At 40.9% G+C, this 13597-nt stretch overlaps 1 pseudogene; it reads left to right on the top strand.

Annotated features, from left to right (window-relative positions):
* The first annotated feature begins 7920 nt into the window (after positions 1–7920).
* Positions 7921–13277, top strand: LOC119315520 (annotated as a pseudogene).
* The last annotated feature ends 320 nt before the right edge of the window (positions 13278–13597 follow it).

The following is a 13597-nucleotide window of genomic DNA, read 5'->3' as shown; positions in this document are numbered from 1 at the left end:
GCAACACGGTGACTTCCTGCAACAAGACATATGTGGCAAGAAAAATTGGCAACAAGAGATCTGTTTCAAAAAAAATCTCAAAAATATTCTGCAACAAGACCTTTGTTGCAAGAAAAATCTACAACACAACCTTTGTTACAAATATTTCTGCAATAATACATGTGTTACAAAAGGGTTCTCGCGACACGACTTCTGTTGCAAAAGTAACAACAACGCTTGACCTGAAGATAGTGTCAGATCAGACGGCTCGTAGACCGGCGGATCTTTTGGCAGTTTGACCTGAAGATAGCATGGCCCAACTTTGAATTTCTACAGAGAAAGTCATTGTATTTTTTTGGCAGTTTGCTCTTGTTTTTTCCCCTTCATACAAGGTTTTTGTCTGAATTTTTTTACGGTGCTTTTTCAGTTTTCTCATATATCTACCGGTTGGCTTTAGTTTTGTTCGCTCCAGTTTTTCGTTGCTTTTGGCACTAGTTTCCCATTTTTTTCTTCCGATGTTTTTTCTTTCTTTCTATTTTTATATATTTTTTATGAATATATCTTCTAGATGATGGCTTTCCTTAAAAAAAATCCATGAAGCACATTAATAAAATTTCATATTTTTTAATTTGTAGACATCTCTTAAATTTGAAAAACATGGTTACAATATGTAATCAATTTTTTAATTCATGGTATTTTATTAAACTAATTTTTTAAAAAATTATGAAATCTATGAACATTTTTATTCTCGTTTTTTAAACTATCGAAACTTTCCTAAAATATCCAAGAATATTGAAAAAAAATTGATCAGTTTTTTTAATCAACATTTCAAAAAATTGGGACAAATATTAAAAAACTATGGTTTCATTTCAGAATATCTTTTATCTGCAACAGCAAGATAGAAAGCAGGGGAAATTCAAAAATAATCGGCAGAACACCACGAAGAAACACATTGTGTACATCCAATTAGAAAAGAGACCATTAATTTGACACTTCAACAGATGTATAAAGTCTGATAGTTGTTTCTTTAAGAGCTAGACTAAATGCATTTTGATATTCTATTTCATATATTTTTTTAGAATCTGTTGCTACTGATCTAGCCTTATACCTATCTGGTCCCATCAAAATTTCTTTTCATATTATCTACCCATTTCCAATCTTTGATTGCCATATGTTTTTATTTTTTCATTAGTGCTTCATTCTCATGATCCATGGCTAACTGCTAATCCTTATAAACTAAAGCCACTTCAAGAAATTTTGGCTCACCTATGGTTATTGATCACCTCGCTTACCCATAATGAATTGACCATCATTGAGTTGTTTGGGCTGGAAGACACTATTTTGGGAGCGTGTACGCCCCATTGCCGCACTTTGTGTTGTGGCACAGAAGATCTGGAGCCATGCAAGTCGCTCAGCTCAGAAGATTTTGAGCCAATCTTCAGTGATTGCGGGTTAACAGCAGCAAAGACTTTCACCATCGAGTCTATGTATGTATGTGTGTGTGTGTGTGTCTTCTTTCCATTCTCCATGTTACCAATTCCCTGCAATCTGCTGTGAAAAAACACATCTCATACTACTTCAAATGCAGTGATTTGTTGCTCCCTAGCAGGAAAGAATGCTACATATACCATCGTAGTTAGAGTATCTCCAAGCATACCTGTCCACATTCAGTCTGCTGTTCAATGGATCCAGTTTAGTTAATTGTGCCACTAAATGCTGCTTGATGCAATGATGCTTCCAAACATTATGCGCGCGCGCGCGTGTGTGTATCTGTTGAATCCCTGTAGCTTCTCTTCTATTTGTTCCTAGATACAGGAACAATTGTGCTCTTAAAAATGTGGGGAAAGCAAGCACTCTTGTTCGGAAACAGCATTACCTATACAATTGGACTCGGAACTGCTGTATTTCCGTTATTCATTTAGCGGAAAGGGGCAATTCCTGGTTCGAAAAAAAAATATGGTTATCTTTGAAGTAAATTTTACTCTCTTTCTTTCAGTTCAAGAATCAGGAGCTAATTGCTATGCACCAAACGATGTATCAGTAGTTCAGTACTGAATGAGCTTGTTACTGTGTGGGACACTGAAGTTGGACGAACTAATCCATCTGTGCACAAGCAGTTAAAGCTTGCTAGGATCTTCACCCGTGGAATTATTGATAGATATCGGAAACCAAGCTCAAATGAGCGAAAGTAAGTTCAAGACGCAGTTCGTTGTCTTATTTTTTTCCTGCCACCTTATATGATCATCTGGTTTTGGTTTTATAGAATAGAAAGTCAAAAGGTGATGACTGATATTAATTTCAATGGCTGTTAGTCTCTTATGTTCTGCACATGAATCTACGAGACACACCCATGACATGTATTGTCCGGAAGTGAGTTGTAACATTCTGAGCGGGTCATTACATTATAATATTCATGTGTAGTCAGCCAATCGTATTTTCAATCCATGCTAGCTTGCCAATTAATCTGAATTCAATACAGTGAAATATTTTGCATTATGATACGCTGCCATGCTGTAGTGCTGTGCCTGTGGGTACATGATGTAGGCCTTTTCTTTAAGGACACATAATCATGTACATGTCTGAATCTTTACTAAACCATTGTTTCTAAATCAGGCTATTGTTTTCCTAAATATTAGTGGTAGGTTGATCCTCTGTTTTAGTCATGATGGGAATGAAGTTGCTGCCAGAGCACCAACCCATAAGGCTGCACATCTTATCCCCGTTCTTGTGGCAAATTTAGTGCTTAGAGCTTTCATGTTTAAGTGCTTAAATTTTTGGTGCCTGCTCCCTTGTTATTATTTCGAATGCGGATCTCTATATAAATCTCAATACACACCTACCTGGGAGAGAGGAAGACCATGACTAATTTGTGATGTGATTTGTATAGGTTCCTAAAATGGTTTCTTTAGTGGACCTATTGCTCAAACTGGAAAATATGGACTTGCACCATACTCCATATCGAGTTCCTGCAACTGGATAAGGACGGTGAAGGAATGCTCTAATTCATTCCTTCTAGTTCGCTTGCAGGGGTAACTTGATATTGAGGATCATGGACGCCAATAGCCAGTACCGGGTTTCTAAATGACCTGCTATCTTTTCCATTGGAAAAGTCGAAAAGGTATTCTACACATTCTAGCTTCATTTCTCAGGTAGCTTTGTTTCTACAGGAAGTTAGCTTTGTTGGAAACTTTTATTCAAAGCTATGCTGTTTACTTTGTTGTTACATATTTGAAGTACCTGTAAGATATAGGATAGCTTAACCTTTTATGTTTAGAAATAAATATGCAGAAACATTTCTTTCAGTTTGCTGTAAATTTAGCAATCTTCAACTGTCAATCTTGTACTGCCACTTCTCTCTCTGTGACCATTCTTTTTTGCTTCAGAGGAAATTGAACTTATCTGTGCGCCATTTTTGTTCTTCCTGATTACTGTTCAGCATCCAAACTTGTTATTTCACATGTTTCATTTTGTAGAAATTATATAATGCAACTAGGATTTATTATGTGTGAGCAATATTCTTATTCATTAGCACCTTATGCATCATGTTGTTTGTCAAGCATATTATTGCTCTGTTCTAGAAAAAAAATCATCTCATCCTCCTGTCATCATACTGCGAATGTAGTGGCTGGTTGCCATCTAGCAGGAATGCTATATCATTTGAAAGTTGTATTGAGCAGGTTGCTGACGAAATAGACCACCATAATTATATTCAATCCACTGTTCAATGGACCCTGTTTAGTTAATTCCTCAACTAAATGATGCTTTCATGCATTTCAAATTTTCAGTTCATATTTGTATGTGCGCAAAAGCTGGTCCTGATAAATCTTTTGAATCCAGTGCATTTTCTCTGATAATATTTATCTTGATAAAACATATATCTGATTTGGCTGTTCTTATGTTTAGGATAATGTGCAGGAAGATAAATAAGCAGTTGAATTTATCAGAAAGTGGGAAACAATTGATGTGGCTGATGTACTACAACTTCTCTCACCAGACTTTGAAAGCAAGGAAGTAAGCTATCTAGCACCTCTATGTGTGTTTCTGTTTTCCTTAGATGTCTGTGACATAGGAGGTTTTCAGATTTTATTGGATTTGTTCATAGAAAAAGAGATTTTGTTGGTTTTTTAGAGCTTTTCATTTGTCACCCTTCCTTGTGAATTCATTAATAATTATGCAATTGTTAAAATGCTCCCTTCTGTCAAGTCTGTATATTCAGTTTTCGCCATCTGTCATGCATGCCTGTCTCACTTTAATGCTCCCTTCTAAATCATATTTATGTGCTTGGTGTCCTAGTTTATTCCATGTTTGAGATTAGTATGATAAGGAAAATATGTGATATTTGTGGATTTTTCCAGTATGAGGACTGTCTGGTAGATGGTTGGATGGCGTTAGCCCTCTGATCCACCGGATGGTATGTGGCCTAACAGAACTACTGAAGACAATGAGAGAGGGTAACCATCGTGTCTTATCTGACACATGAATATCGTTTGTTCTTACTTTTATGATTACACAAACTATTTTAACTTTTGAGCTTTCATTTTTTTGCTTTCTTGAAAAACCTTCTCATCATCTCATGTACTGGCACTAGAAAGTTTTTTTTTCCCAAACAAGGTTTTCTCAAGATCTTAATTACTAAAAAAACAATCTCGACCGCGTGACTCGGGATGACTTTATCATCTCAGCACGAAATTTATGAAAGTATGTTTCTTCCTTTTTGGACACGTACAGTTGGTTCTACGCTTTCTGGTATGTAAACTCTCATTATGTACTGTGGTTTCTGTTAACAGTTTGCTGCTAGGGTGGATGGAGATGAAGATAAAGATAGGTTTAAAACTCTGGTAAGAGTTCATCACGCTAGACAGAATCAATTAGTGCTCTATTATGACGGGTGTAAAACTTGTTACATTATTAACATGCTCACTTTTTACTGTCCTTCAATGCTAGAAAAACAAGAACCATATATATGGATCAACTTGTCTTAGTTGCTTTAATTGACTTATTCTGATAAGTTCGTTTCAGCCAGTTCGTTTAACGCCTATGCTTTTTACGGTGTTGTGCCTCAAGAGTTATCTATATTCAAGATTGCCTTAAAATCCATCGTGTCTTATTACATTTGATCAGATTATGTTTTGGTCAGATGGGAATGCAGTGTTCTAAATCTGGTTGGCGTTCAAAGATTAATTACATCAATGGTCTTGATTCAAATCTTAAAACATTTTGTGTGGGCTGCATGCTGTAGACAACCATTGTTCTAAATCAGGACCACTGGTTGCTCAGTTGATTATGCTTTAGGAATGCAGTTGGCAGGTGTGAGCACTGGGTGGGGTTCAAAGATCGTCTGAATGTTTAATACGGCGTGGCACTGTTGGCACCCGTGCTCCACCAGTGTGGGCAGCAGTAGCCTCGTACACAATGATGTGATGTGACAGGGCATGATAATAAATTGGTTGCATGTGCCTCATGCCAGCACCAGTTAACTCGTGTACTTCAACTTTCCTGTTAGTAGGTCCCTTCTGTTTTTTTTTTAGAAAAGGGGGACTCCCCGGCCTCTGCATCAGAAAGATGCATACGGCCATCTTATTAACCGAATAAAGTAATGCCAACATGGTACGAAAGGTCTTCAAAAGTAATAAAAAAAGCACAAAAAGCTCACACAGAGCCAAAGAGGGCTAGAAACATCAACTAGCCAAGAAACGACGCCACAACCGGCTGGCTAAAACTAGATAGAGATACTAAATGCCTATCCTATTACATGACCGCCATCCAAACCGGTTGAAGATATCCCGAGCTACCATCTCCCAGCGGAAAGACCCAGTAACCATATGCTCCCTGGCCTCCGTCTGGGTGAGTAGCGACCACGAACGGATCAGTGCCGTAGTTCGGAATAAGACCTGCAAAAAATGTATACATGATATTCTGTTAAAAACCAGATCATTTCTGCAATTCCAGATAGTCCACAGCAAAGCACAAACTCCAACCCGAATATGTTTCGCTAAGTCAGGCTCAATCCCATTAAGCCATGTCCCAAATAACGCATTAACAAAATTCGGTGGATTGATGTTAAAAGCAATGTGGACCGTCTGCCAAAGAACCTTGGCCAACGGGCAATCAAAAAAGAGGTGTTTGATAGTCTCATCCCGATCGCAGAAACTACACCTAGTAGGTCCTATCCAATTACGCTTAATCAAGTTGTCCTTAGTTAAAATAACTTGTTTATGAACAAACCACATAAACACTTTTATTTTCAAAGGAACTTTGACATCCCAAACATGCTTGGACGTAGGAATGGAGTTCGAATTAATAACATCAATATACATTGATTTAACCGTGAATGCTCCAGACTTAGTCATCTTCCAGTGTAATTCATCGGGTTGTTGTGAAAGCTGGACTTCCATCAGTCTCCTAACTAGACGGAGCCATTCTTCCCAACGATTGCCCGCTAGCGTTCGTCGGAACTGAATGTTAAAGGGGCTAGATTGAAGTACCGAAACGACGAACACCTCACGTCGTTGAACAATGCGGTACAAAGACGGGTATTGGATGGCCAATAAATAAGATGATGCATCAGACAGATTACCAACTTTCTATGTTTGTTTCATGTGTCAACAGCTTATAATCCCATAATCCCAATAACTGAGGAGTGTAACTACACCTTGTATCAGTCGCAGCATCTCTCTCTTGAACATGACCAGTGACTTCACTGGTAGAAGCATACCCTAGACATAGATGATTGCCCTACCTCTTAGTTTAAAAGACTTTCTGCAAATGATGACACATTTAATCATCTTATGCCCTTAATATTGTATTCTAACTTGTACTTTTTCTGCAAAGGTCCATGATTCTGGGGCAAGTTCTACTTGAAAGGGTTGATGGTGAAGAATTGCAATGCTACTTGCTCCAGTCAGTATAAGCTCTTCTATTTAAATGATCAGACAAGTCTTGCCTGGTGCACTTTCTTGTAAATTGTGGTATGCTTTACCCTTCTATATAAATTCAATAATTGATGTTGGTCATGGCTCCGTTTGTCACATTTGTTTATCTTGATCGGCATTTCTTTTCTTTGCCGCGTAGGGACTGGATGCTGTAAGGCTTGAGCCTTCTAGAAACTGAGGTACAATCATTGTCCTAAGCCAGGGCCACTGCATGCTTTGGTCCTGTTGGGAAGTAAATCTGGGTGGGGTTACAACAAGAGTGTGGGCACCCGTGCTACAGGCACTGCTGAATGACTTAACTCTCAACCACCAGCTACTTCTGTACTGCACAAATAATGGTGATCCTCCGCCCTGCACATGCCACCACGTTTGGCTCCCATTTTCCTCACAAGTCACAAGCAAGCACATCTTGCTCACACCATTCTCCTCTCCAGTCTAGACTGAAACTTTGCCTCACTTGTATTACTGCTCTTCTATACCATTTCCAATTGAAAAGATTATGCTAACTGTTTATGAGTTAGTAAAGAACACCCTTTATCGAAAAAAAAACCTTTTATGATCCTAGATATTGATATATTTTCCTACAGACTTGATGAAACCTAAAAAAGTTTGACTTAGGACAATAGTAGAACTTCAATTAATTTGGAATGGAGGGAGCAAGATTCTTCTTATTTTTAGCTAGTTATAAGCCGATCTTCTTTGCAAAGCTCATTTGAACTCCGGGGGTTTGTGTACAAAAAATATGACACTTGACAGTTTGGCTGTTTAATTGGGTCTGCTGGTCTTGGGCTAATGGCTCCCAGCTTATTTCTACGATTACTTCCTAATTTCCTAATTGCTTCATAGCACAAGCTCTTCCACTAAAGAAGAGCTAAATGCACATTTCTTTGGGAGGATTTCTCATCATTATCTTGTCATTCAATAGGGCCCAGTGAGTTAACTCTCAAGCGCCAGCTATCTAGATAGTTAGGTGATGCACTAACTCGTTTTGTAGAGGGACACAGGCCAGCCAAATAATGATCATCTGCTGGCCTGCAAGAGTATCATAGCACATGCCACCACGCTAGCTTCCATTTTCACAATTCACAGCCACAGCCACAGCCACAGCGCGTCTCCTCCAAAATTCCCCATCAAGCTGGCTCCTGCTCCCCCGAATCCTACTCCCACCCATCCAAAAGCTTCACGATCCAACAAAAATCTCCCAACTCCCATTCGTCAGAGTAAAACCTGCCTACAGTCATAACTTCATCGGAGTCGCCTCCTGCTTCCGTGCCTCGTCGCCTACAGCTACATCGTCTTCCTCACCGCTGCTGCGTTTCTGGTCCTGGGTGCAGATCAGGGGCGAGCTCGTGAAGGTAACTATGGCAGCAAGATTGGATTTTGACTTGTCATTGTTCAAGAACAGATCCCAAGCTCTACTTCTAAATGTCTTGCTCACACTATTCTCTTCTTCATTAATTTCTGCAGTGCACCTGTGTTGGAGGAGTTCCTTCCAGGAGTTCCAATGGCGGAGCTGGTGGTCACCATGGCGCTCCGGCCACTGGTTGCCATGCTCAGGGACAAGGCATCCAGCTATCTGCTCGACCAGTACAATGTGATGGAGGGAATGGAGAAGCAGCACATGATTCTGAAACGCAGACTTCCTATCATCCTGGACGTCATCACTGACGCTGAGGAGCAGGCGACGGCCAACAGAGAAGGGGCGAAAGCCTGGCTCCAGGAGCTCAAGAGAGTAGCCTATGAGGCAAATGAAGTCTTCGATGAATTCAAATACGAAGCACTTCGCCGTGAAGCCAGGAAGAATGGACACTACAAAAAGCTTGGATTTGATGTGATAAAACTCTTCCCTACTCACAACCGTGTTGTGTTCCGTCACAGAATGGGTAGCAAGCTTTGCAGGATTCTGGAGGATATCAATGTTCTCATTGCAGAGATGCATGACTTTGGGTTGAGGCAAACATTGTTGGTGTCCAATCAGGTGAGGCAGACACCAGTGTCCAAGGAGTGGAGACAGACAGATTATGTCATCATTGACCCGCAAGAAATTGCCAGCAGATCCAGACATGAAGATAAGAATAATATTGTTGACATACTACTTGGTGAAGCTAGCAATGCAGATCTCGCAGTGGTTCCCATTGTTCGAATGGGGGGCCTTGGCAAGACCACATTAGCGCAACTCATATACAATGAACCTGAAATTCAGAAGCATTTTCCGTTGAAGCTCTGGGTCTGCGTCTCTGATACCTTCGATGTCAATTCGGTGGCTAAGAGTATAGTTGAAGCATCCCCCAAGAAAAATGATGATACAGACAAACCAGCACTGGATAGACTTCAAAAACTGGTCAGTGGGCAGAGGTATCTCCTTGTATTGGATGATGTCTGGAACAGAGAGGTCCATAAGTGGGAAAGGCTGAAGGTCTGTCTTCAGCATGGTGGCAGTGGTAGTGCAGTGTTGACAACGACCCGTGATAAACAAGTTGCTGGAATTATGGGCACAGATAGAACCTACAATCTCAATGTTTTGAAGGATAACTTCATAAAGGAAATTATTTTAGACAGAGCATTTAGTTCAGAGAATAAAAAGCCTCCCAAGCTACTCAAGATGGTTGGTGAGATTGTGGAGAGATGTCGTGGCTCTCCTCTAGCTGCAACTGCACTGGGATCTGTACTTCGTACCAAGACCAGCGTGGAAGAATGGAAGGCTGTATCATCTAGAAGCAGTATTTGCACTGAGGAAACTGGAATTTTGCCAATACTGAAGCTTAGCTACAATGATTTGCCAGCACACATGAAGCAGTGCTTTGCTTTCTGTGCCATATTTCCCAAGGATTACAAGATTATGTGGAGAAGCTTATCCAACTATGGATAGCAAATGGCTTTATCCCAGAGCATGAGGAAGATAGTCTTGAAACCATTGGAAAAAATATTTTCAGTGAGCTAGCATCAAGGTCATTCTTTCTGGACATAGAGGAATTTAAGGGTGACATGCAAAATCAGCAGTATTGTTTCAGAACTACATGCAAAATTCATGATCTTATGCATGATATTGCAATGTCTGTTATGGGAAAGGAATGTGTCGTTGCAATTAAGGAACCAAGTCAAATTGAGTGGCTTTCAGATACTGCTCGGCACTTGTTCTTGTCATGTGAAGAAACAGAAGGTATTTTGAATGATGCTTTGGAGAAAAAATCCCCTGCCATTCAAACACTGATATGCGATAGTCCTATTCAAAGCTCATTGCAGCATCTATCAAAATACAACACTTTGCATGCCTTGAAGCTCTGTTTGAGAAAAGAATCATTTCTACTCAAAGCAAAGTATCTGCATCACCTGAGGTACCTTGATCTCTCAGAAAGTTATATCAAAGCACTTCCTGAGGATATAAGTATTCTATACAACCTGCAAGTGTTGGACCTTTCCAACTGCGATTATCTTGAACGACTTCCAAGGCAAATGAAGTATATGACTTCCCTCTGCCACCTCTACACTCATGGATGTCCGGAGTTGAAGAGCATGCCTCCAGGACTTGGAAATCTCACTAAGCTGCAGACACTCACAGTTTTTGTAGCAGGAGTTCCTGGCCCTGATTGCGCTGATGTTGGAGAGCTGCATGGTTTAAACGTTGGTGGTCAGCTAGAGCTACGCCAGGTAGAGAATGTTGAAAAAGCAGAAGCAAAAGTGGCAAACCTTGGAAACAAGAAGGATCTCAAGGAACTGACACTAAGATGGAAATCTGTTAGTGACAGCAAGGTGCTCGACAATTTTGAACCTCATGATGGGCTGCAGGTTCTGAAGATATATGGCTATGGAGGAGAGTGCATGGGTATGTTGCAGAACATGGTTGAGATCCAACTTTTTCATTGTGAAAGATTGCGATTTTTGTTCAAATGCAGTTCAATCTTCACTTTTCCAAAACTGAAGGTGCTTATGCTAGAACATTTGTTGGGTTTTGAGAGATGGTGGGAAATAGATGAGAGGCAAGAAAAACAGACAATGTTTCCCGTGCTTGAGAAGTTGTTTATTAGTAATTGTGGAAAGTTGATAGCATTGCCTGAAGCACCACTGCTGCGAGGACCTTGTGGTGAAGGTGGTTATACATTGGTACGCTCAACATTTCCTGCCCTAAAGGTGCTCGAACTGGAAGATTTGGAGAACTTTCAGAGATGGGATGCACTCGGAGAGACTCAAGGTGAACATATACTGTTTCCTTGGCTGGAGGAACTGTCAATTAAGAAATGCCCAAAGCTGACATCATTACCTGAGGCACCATTGCTGCAAGGACCTTGTGGTGAAGTCGGTTATACATTGGTTTGCTCAGCATTTCCTGCCCTAAAGGTGCTCAAAATGAAAAACTTGGAGAGCTTTCAGAGATGGGCTGCAGTGGAAGAGACTCAAGGAGAACACATACTGTTTCCTTGTCTGGAGAAATTATCAATTGAGAAATGCCCAAAGCTGACAGCGTTACCTCAAGCACCATTGCTTCAAGAACCATGTAGTGTAGGTGGTTATAGATTGGTACGTTCAGCCTTTCCTGCCCTAAAGGTGCTCAATATGAAATGCTTGGGGAGTTTTCAGAGATGAGATGGTGCTGCCGAAGGTGAGCAAATATTTTTTCCACAGCTTGAGAAACTATCAGTTCAGCAATGCCCATTGTTGATAGATTTACCTGAGGTACCAAAAATCAGTGTGTTAAAAATTGAAGATGGCAAGCAAGAGATCTTCCATTTTGTGGACAAATATTTGTCCACATTGACCAATCTGATACTGAAGCTAAAAAATACAGAAACACCGTCAGAGGTTGAGTGCACTTCAATTCTACCTGTGGACAACAAGGAGAAATGGAACCAGGAATCCCCTCTTACAGTTGTGGGGTTAGGATGCTGCAACTCATTCTTTGGACCAGGTGCTCTAGAGCCGTGGGACTATTTTGTACACCTTGAAAAGTTGGTAATTGATAGATGTGATGTGCTTGTCCACTGGCCAGAGAAAGTGTTCCAAAGCTTGGTATCCTTGAGGAGATTAGCGATTACAAACTGTGAAAATCTGACTGGATATGCACAAGCTCCTCTTGAGCCATTGGCGTCCGAAAGGAGTCAGCACCTGAGAGGTCTGGAGTCTCTTTGCTTAGAAAACTGCCCAAGTTTAGCAGAGATGTTCAACGTCCCGACATCTCTCAGGGAAATGGATATTGAAGGGTGCATTAAGCTTGAGTCCATATTCGGCAAGCAGCAGGGCATTTCAGAGTTAGTCCAGGGGTCTTCTTGCAATGAGGCAATCATGTGTGCAGCTGTATCAGAGTTGCCATCCTCACCCATGAATCACTTTTGTCCATGCCTAGAAGATCTCCGTTTATCTAGATGTGGAAGCTTACAAGCGGTTCTAAGTCTGCCTCCATCCTTAAAGACCATATCAATTTGCAGATGCAATAGCATTCAAGTGCTATCATGTCAGCTGGGTGGGCTCAAGAAACCAGAAGCCACTACCTCCATAAGCAGAAGTCCTATCATGCCAGAGCCACCAGCACCAACTGCACCAACTGCAAGAGAGCATTTACTTCCTCCCCATCTCGTAATTCTAGCAATATGGGACTGTGCTGGCATGTTGGGTGGGACTCTCCGTCTGCCTGCATCCCTCAAGACACTGCGCATTATGGGCAACAGTGGGTTGACATCGCTGGAGTGTCTGTCGGGAGAGCACCCCCCATCGCTGGAAGTCCTTGATCTTCTAACCTGCAGTACCCTGGCATCCCTACCGAATGAGCCGCAAGTATACAGTTCTCTCTGGTATCTTGAAATTAGAGGCTGCCCTGCTATAAAGAAGCTCCCTAGATGCCTGCAGCAGCGACTGGGCAGCATCGGACACAAACGACTAGATGCCTGCTATGAAGGTATGCTTGCATCACGTCCTTCTATCTATGCCACATTTAACAAACACGCCAGCATGTTTGTTCTCCATTATTTCAATGTCATGTTGTATGAATATCCATGTTAGATTAGTTCGTACCGGTTCGTTCTGACATCATTCATTTGTGACATATACAGTAACGGCACTTAAACCGAAGACATGGAAGGAAATTCCTAGACTAGTCCGTGAGCAGAGGGAGGCTGCTCAAGAAGCCAGGGAACGCCAGCAGCCCACTATGCAGGAGTAAACAGGGCGCGCCAACTTTGACCTTTATTTATTATCTTGTTAAGATTCAGATACTTGTGGTGTGGATTAATTCACGAACTTGAGCATTTCCTGGGTTTAGTAGAATTTGGGATACTTATATCTACGTATGCATCCAGTATTTGTTGTTTGGTTGCCAAGACTTGGTTCAACTGACTGAGAAACTTTGTAAACTGTGATTTTTTATCTGCTTCGATTTGATACTGATGGTGGCAACACCCTGCTACCTGTGATTGCTTCGTAAACTGAACTGTGATTTAGGGCCTCTGGTTGGTGTCATGTTTCCTGTAGCCCAGTGGCACAAGAAGATTTTTTGTTGAGTTGATTTTTTATCAATAACCAGCACAGCACCAGACAATTGTTTAATCCCACTAGATGGTTTTTGGAAGAGCAACAAGTTTGGCTACCTAACAATACACACACCCAAAAAAAAACATGCATTACTAATTTGCACCCACAATTCATATTCCATTTCACACAACAATAAATGTGCTGTCCCGTTACCAGAATTGATCTTG

The sequence above is a fragment of the Triticum dicoccoides genome, chromosome 1B (assembly GCF_002162155.2).
Source record: "Triticum dicoccoides isolate Atlit2015 ecotype Zavitan chromosome 1B, WEW_v2.0, whole genome shotgun sequence".
Classification (NCBI taxonomy): Eukaryota; Viridiplantae; Streptophyta; class Magnoliopsida; order Poales; family Poaceae; genus Triticum; species Triticum dicoccoides.
This window is presented reverse-complemented; position numbering and strand designations above follow the sequence as displayed.